This window comes from Zingiber officinale, chromosome 9A, assembly GCF_018446385.1.
Source record: "Zingiber officinale cultivar Zhangliang chromosome 9A, Zo_v1.1, whole genome shotgun sequence".
Classification (NCBI taxonomy): Eukaryota; Viridiplantae; Streptophyta; class Magnoliopsida; order Zingiberales; family Zingiberaceae; genus Zingiber; species Zingiber officinale.
In genome coordinates, this window is record NC_056002.1 from 75,737,989 (window position 1) to 75,745,861 (window position 7,873).

The 7,873-nt window shown below is 37.3% G+C and overlaps 1 pseudogene; it reads left to right on the forward strand.

Moving 5' to 3' along the window:
* Positions 1–7,549: 7,549 nt before the first annotated feature.
* Positions 7,550–7,662, forward strand: LOC122022142 (annotated as a pseudogene).
* Positions 7,663–7,873: the final 211 nt, after the last annotated feature.

Sequence of the window (7,873 nt, forward strand, 5' to 3'; positions counted from 1 at the left end):
CGATAAACGGCGCAGGCCGCTAGAATTCAACATCGGAGACTTGGTATTCCTTAAAGTATCCCCCATGAAAGGGATAATGAGGTTCGGAAAGAGGAGCAAGTTAAGCCCACAATATGTAGGACCGTACCGGATTTTAGAGAGAGTGGGCCAAGTCGCATACAGACTAGAACTACCTCCAGACATGGCAGCCATTCACAATGTGTTCCATGTATCGATGCTCAAGAAATGTACTCCCAGCACAGATCAAGTGATTGAGCCTCAGTCGGTACAGGTGCAGGAAGACCTGAGTTACGAAAGTAAACCCATCCAGATTCTGGACCGAGAAATCAAGAGATTAAGGAACAAAGAAATACTCTTAGTAAAGGTATTCTGGCGGAATCAACGATTCGAAGAAGCCACTTGGGAGCGCGAGGACGATATGAAACAAAACTACCCGGAGCTATTTTAAAGTTCGAGGACGAACTTTTTATGAGGTACGGGGTACTGTAATACCCCACTAAGTTTGTAAGATAAATATATGAATGTAGGATTTTGCCTTAGAAAAATAATTGGAAGTGAGTTGAACCAAAAAGGAAATAAAAAGAAATAAAAATAGGGAGAGGTCAAGGATTGAACCTTGAACCTCTTATATTATATTTCATAGAATTAATGGGTAATAACCAGTTGGGATAGGAATAATATGTTGATAGCAAAGGAGGGAAACTTATGATAAAGATGAGAGTAAAAGCTAGCCAAAAGGAAACAAGAAAAGAGTAAGAGAAAGGCAACTTGCCTTCCTCCCTTCCTCTCCCTCTTCCTCTTTGATTTTACCGAAATGTTTAAAGAGTAATTAAGGGGATTCATTCCCCCTTATTTCACCATGAATGATGAGGATAAATAAATAAATAAAAATAAAAATAAAATAGAAAAAAAAGGCTAAGGGAGAAGGAAAGCAAAAACTAAGTTTGCTACCTCTTCCCCCTTAACATAAAAGAGAATATGTAAAGGGAAAATTCTATTTTCTCTCATTTTTCTCATTCTCTCCTCTCCCTCACCGAAACCTCAGTTCGCCTCTCCTCCATTTTCGGCCCCAAGCCAAGGTTTTCTCCTAAGAAAACCTAAGATACAAGGAGGACTTAGCAAGGAAATCAAGGGAAAGGAACTAGAAGAAGAGGCTACTTCTTCTTCACCATACCTTAGATCCACAAGCGAAAAGGATGTAAGCTTTCCCCTCACCTGTGGTACAAGGTTTTTATGTGCTTTTCGGATTTTAAGAAGATTTTAAAACCAAGAAACAAGTTTGAGAAAATTCGGCCAAGAAGATCTTTCAAAATCTAATGGTGTTTAAACTAGTCTTCACTACATGATGGATTTTTCTATACTATGTAAAGGGGTTCTTCCTCATACTTTTATACCTATATGATGCTTGATCAGAGGAGTACTGAACCCTAGAATTTCGGCCAAAAATATTCTTAAGAGGCTAGGGAAAATCTATTGTTTTACCCAACTAGTACAAAGTTCTCCCTATGAAATATTAAGGATCATGTATTAGTTTTCCTTCCTTAGAAGATATTTGAAACTAAGAGAAAACCCACTCATATGATTCGGTCAAGAAAGGGTTTAGGGTTAGGAAGACCTTGAAATTTAAATAACCATGCTCATGTGATAGAATACAAAGATCTTAAAGGATTTGTATGCTTGAATATTGCTAGAATTTCATGAACTCCTTCTTAGGGTTTTTCGGCCATGATGAGATGGATGGCTTAGAAAAGCTTAAAAAAAATTTTAATATGCTCAAGACCTCTGTACTATTTAGATATGAAAGTTGGTTAATGCTCTCATGCTTAATTAGGGTGTAGAAAAATTAGTTGCATGACATATAACATGTATGACCACAAGGGGTCCTAGCTTATTCATGAACCAATTTGTATACATGTTTCTTATTAACTTTTGCCATGAAACTTACTTGGGTTTTTCATGCTTTAGGCCACTTAAAAACCTAGCTAAGGAATGGTAGGTTTCGGCCACGAGAAAAAAATAAGAGAAAAAGAGGAAAAGAAACCTAGAAAGCCTAAGACACAATTCATATGTATACTCATTATGCTTGTCCTTATACATGCTATGAAACTTGTATAAACTCTCATGCTTTTAGGCTATTTGAAGCAAGTTCATATTCTATGAGTTTCGGCCAAGTAGGGTTTAAAAGACCTAGAGGCCTTAGAAATGAAACCAAATGTGTTACAAGTACTTATTATGAAAATAGGATAATGTGTTGATTGTTTCACATGCTTGTATAATTTTTCCATTACCTAAATGAACCCTTGAATGCTTCGGTCATGAAGGAATAGATGCCCTAGAAACCCTAGGACTTAAATTAAATATGCTCATGTCACTCTACATGAAATATGATAAGTAGAAAGCCAAGGTTCAATTGCTATATGTTGTTTTATGACCTAAAATGATGCTAGGGTATGTTTCGGCCATAACTATTGTTTGATGCCTTGTATGAATTTATACATAATGTTAGTCCAAGTTCACATGCTTGTATGCTTGTTTGAAGCCCTAATGAGAACTTGTTAAATTTCGGCCATGACATATGTTAAGGGCTTGAAGAACTTAGGAACTAATTCAAATGTGTCAAATGTGTTTACCTTGTTCCTTGGTAAAAATGTTAAAAATATGATTTAAAGTTGTCCATGCTTTTATGTCATATGGAACCTTGTTTTACACCTTAAGGTTTCGGCCATATGAAATTAGGGACTTGAGGAACTTAGAAACTAAGTTAATCATGTTTATAATGCTTCCTATGAAAATGTTATGATGATAATTTAGGTGCCACATGCTTGGATGTTGTGTTTTACCTAAATTGAGCCCTAAAGGGTTTCGGCCACAAGGGTTTAGGAAGCTTAAAACCAAGATAAATATGATATCATGTTTCCTATGATAGGATAATCACAAGATACACCCTTATGCTTAATATGTATGTTTGTGATTTATGACTTATGATATGATATGCATGCTTTTATGATATGATGTGCTTTGTGCTAAAAAATATGCATGCTTATGTTATGATATGTGGTTAAATTATGCATGCTTTAATGCTATGTTGAGTGCTTAAAATATGCATGCTTTTATGATAACCTATGTGGATAAAATATGCATGCTTTTATGATAAGCTATGTGGATAAAATATGCATGCTTGATGATATGCTTTATGCTTAAGATATGCATGTTTTTATGATCTATGCCTAAGTGATGCATATTGTTATGACATGATGTATGCCTAAGTGATGCATACCTTTATGATATGATGTATGCCTAAGTGATGCATACCTTTATGACATGATGTATGCCTAAGTGATGCATACCTTTATGATATGATGTATGCCTAAGTGATGCATACCTTTATGATATGATATATGCCTAAGTGATGCATACTTTTATGACATGATGTATGCCTAAGTGATGCATACTTTTATGATGTGTGCCTAAGTGATGCATGCTTTTATGATACATGATATGTATGACATGTACTTTACTTTATGTGTGAGTGGCTTGTACCAAGGGTGGGCTCCATAAGCGCCCGGGGACTAAGGACCTCGTTAGGGTTGGGCTCCTAAGTGCCCCTAGGACTAAGGGCCTAGTATGTTTGCCTCGTAGGGTTCAAGACTTGTTACCTTGGACCTACAAGGTTGCGCGCAATATGTAAGTGGTACATAGCCGGGATCCCCCTTATGTTGAGATTATTTTCAAGTATATATGTAAAAGAAAATGGTTTTAAAGATCATGAGACATAGACATGTTTTTCGGATACATGTTTTCCAAAATCATATTGCATACACCTTATGATTATGCTATGTTTCATGTTATGCTCTTGATTATGATATGCCATGATAAGGTATGATTATGTTATGTTCATGCTATACCTTATAGACATGTTTCGGCCATGGATTTGTTGATGCTTGATATATAAATTTCGGCCATGGATATGATGATGCCTTGATGTACATGTTTCGGCCATAGTATGATGCTTTGATATACATGTTTCGGCCATGCTTTGATATACCATGATACTTGTTTGTTATGCCATGTCTAGCTATGTTTTATGCAATGCACTATGTATATGTTTCGGCCATGGTGATGCTTGATATGTTATGACTAGTTGTGATTATATTATGATGCATGATATGTTTGAATAGAATGCTATGTTATGCCATGATTAGTTGAGATTATGACTTGTTGATGCATTCTTGATTATGTGCTGATTGTTGGTTTTAGTGAGTAGGAAAGGAATTTACTGAACCATGAGTGCTCATAGCTTACTTTCCTTGTACCACAGATAAAGGAAAAAGCTGGATGAGTTAGAGGAGCAGCAGGAGGGGCAACGAAGATGTGTGTGGCAGTGGCTAGGTAACCAAATAAATAAGAACCTACTTAAAGTTTCTTTAAAGAACTATGCATTGGTATTTTATGACTTGTGATACCTAAACATGTGTGGCTTGACATTATGGTTCCACTGGATTTGATGTTATGATTTTGATGTCATGTGATAGTATAGTTCAAAAGAAATTTAAAAGAAAAGTTTTTATTAAAACTATGAAAATTATTTTAAGTCTTCCGTTGTTTTAAAAAGAAAAATTTATACGTAGAGTATCGTAGCCCCGTCCCTTAGGGTAGCAGGGAGTGCTGGCGTTACAAAAAATGTGAATTCTCAAATTGGGACAAAATCACACACACATCATTCTTTGGCAATTCATAACAAGTATTAAAATCTCCCAACGTCCATTCAAAACTTTCATTAAACAAACGAAATTTAACCTTCCCCCCACCTTGAACATTATCAACCTCTATTGAGCTTAAAAATTCAAAAACAATTCTAGGATAAGTAGGATATTTTATGTTCACTAAACCACTCCATCCTATCCTTTCAAATAACCAAACTAAATCATCCTTAAACCCCAAAGTTTCTAAAGTTTCAACATCAAGAAACCTAGTGACTAAAAGAGGTCATTTACATAAAGAAGAATATCTATACCGTTGCTCATCACTAGAGAAAACAATACCAAAGTCATTAGAAATACCTTTAAAGCAAACATTCCTCTCCTTTCTTGCAACCACCTTCTCCTTCCCTTTTCTTATGGCCGAAATCTCCTCAATCACGTTTTCCATGGAAAAAAATCAAATCTCCTTAAGAAGAATGAGAAAGAAAAATTAGAAGAAGTAGTTTAAACCTTTAGAAATGGGAAAATAGGAAAGAGGAACGAGCGGCGGTACACGGCCGTGTGCCGCCCACAACCCGTGCCCTAATTCCCTAAAAAGATGTGGATTAGGCCGTGTGATATCACACGGCCATATTCATTTCTCATCGCACGGCCGTGTCTGTGACACGGCCCCCTTCCCTTTCTTCTCTGGATTCCAGACACGGGCTGTGTCTGGGACACGGGTCGTGTCTGGGACACGGCCTAAACCTCTTCTTTCACGGGTTTCTTCGCACGGCCGTGTCTGGGACACGGCCTAGACCTTTTTCTCCTCGGGATATCTTACACGGTCGTGTCTAGATGACACGGCCCAAGCACTTCCCTTCTCTGCAACCTTTGCCTGGCCTTGTATAGCACATGGTCGGGCTCTGTTTTGCACCTAACCTGAAAACAAAATCAAAAGAATGCATCAAACTAAAAGAAATTAAAATACAAATCAAAACTAACTAAAAGAACCCTTGGGTTGTCTCCCAAGAAGCGCTTGTTTAAGGTCTTTAGCTCGACCAAACTTGATCATTCACTTCTTTTCCTCGCCCTTAGAGGACAGATATACTTTTCGTTTTGTTGGGAGATCTTCTCCCAACATCTTCCTCCACATTGTCTCCTTCATTTGGTGGCCTTCCATGAGGATGGAAATTCCATTCCTCAAGTTTATAAATGCTTGTCCTGCTACAAGCATTTAAAAGAGATGAGACATGGTTAGAGATATTAGATAAATCATATTCCAACCTTTCCTTACCAATTACCAAAGAAAGCTTATGATTTTTGACATCAATTATAGCTCCAGCTATAGCAAGGAAAGGTCTTCCTAATATGATAGGAATCCTGGGGTCCTCTTCCATGTCCAACACGACAAAATCTATGGGAATAACATTCCCATCCACCTCTACTGGCACATCTTCTATAATACCCAAAGGGTACCTGCAGGAATGATCGGCAAGTTGAAGTGCCATAGTAGTAAGTTTAATATTTTTGAGACCTAATTTATTACAAATTGAATAGGGAATGAGGCTAACACTTGCCCCCAAATCACAAAAAGCTTTTTCAAAAAATTCTTTTCCTATGTTGCAAGGAATATAAAAGCTCCCTGGGTCCTTTAGTTTTGGGGAAGTGTTCTTCTCCAAAATAGCACTACATTCCTCACTAAGCGCAATGGTCTCAACCTCTCCTCTTCTTCTCTTGTTTGACATGAGATCCTTCAGGAATTAGGCAAATCTAGGCATTTGAAGAATAGCATCAATAAGAGGTACCTCTACACAAATTTCCTTAACTTTTTCTAAAAACTTGCCAAATTCTTCATCTTTCTAGAGCATTGTAAGTCTCTGAGGAAAAGGGACAACTTTGCTCTGATGGTTCAGTGGGAGAGTTTCTTCAACCTCAATGGTACTCTCCTCATTAGCTTGAATCTGATTTGGTATAAGAGGAGAGAGCTCTTCTTCTTTTTGTATCCCTTTTGGAGCAGTCACTTGGGAGTCTCCCAAGGTCCGTCCGCTCCTAAGATCAATTCTATTGCAATGCTCCATAGGATTCACATCAGGTTTTCCTGGAAGTTGTCCTAGTGCTCTGGATGATGAGGAAGCTAGTTGGGCAATTTGACTATCCTGGATCTTTTGATGCTTTTCAGAATTATCCATTCTCTGAATGAGCTTTGCTAAATCTTGCTTTATTTCATTCTGACCTGAGACAATTTCTTCAAGCATCTTTTCAATTTTGACTTTGGTAAGCCTTGAGAAGATAGATGTTGAAAATTTTGTTGCCCAGCTTGAAAATTTCGTCTTGCCCCCATAGATGGTCCTTGATCTTGATTATTTCTGTAAGAAAAATTGGGATGGCTCTTCCATCTAGGGTTATAAGTATTTGAGTATGGGTTGTTCTGCCTTTGATTGTAACTCATGATTGCATCACATTGTTCCAGTTGATTGATTTGTGCAGTGATAGCTCCCAATGGACATGAGTCATTTGAGTGCTCTGAACTCCCACATACTTCACAAGATGTACTAATAGCATTGACTATATTAGCACTAATCCCCATATTCTCAAATTTCTTTGTAAGAGCGTCTAATTTTGCAGACAAAAGAGTGACTGCATCTACATCAAACTTCCTTGATGCTTTAATTGTTGGGTTTACAGAAGAATAGCCACCAGTTCTTTCATTTGCCCATTGATGATGATTTCGTGCTACACTGTCAATAATTTCTTCAGCTTCATCTAAACTTTTATTCATAAGTGCCCCTCCAGCAGCTGAATCAAGGGACACTTTGGTATGATAGTTGATACCATTATAAAAAGTGTGCAACACTAACCATCTTTCCAACCCATGATGTGGGCATTGTCTGAGCATACTATTATATCTATCCCATGCTTCAAAAAGAGATTCTGAGTTAGTTTGCTTGAAGCTTGCAACTAAATTCTCATATGAGATGTTTTGCTTGGTGGATAGAATTTATCAAGAAACTGTTGCTCACACTGCTCCCAAGTGGTGATGCTATTAGGGGTCAAAGATTTCAGCCATTGCTTTGCCCTATCTCTTAAAGAAAACCCAAATAATAATAATCTAACTGCTTCTGAAGGAACTCCATTCATTTTCATGGTACCACATATTTCATAAAAGACCTCTAAGTATTGATTGGGGTCTT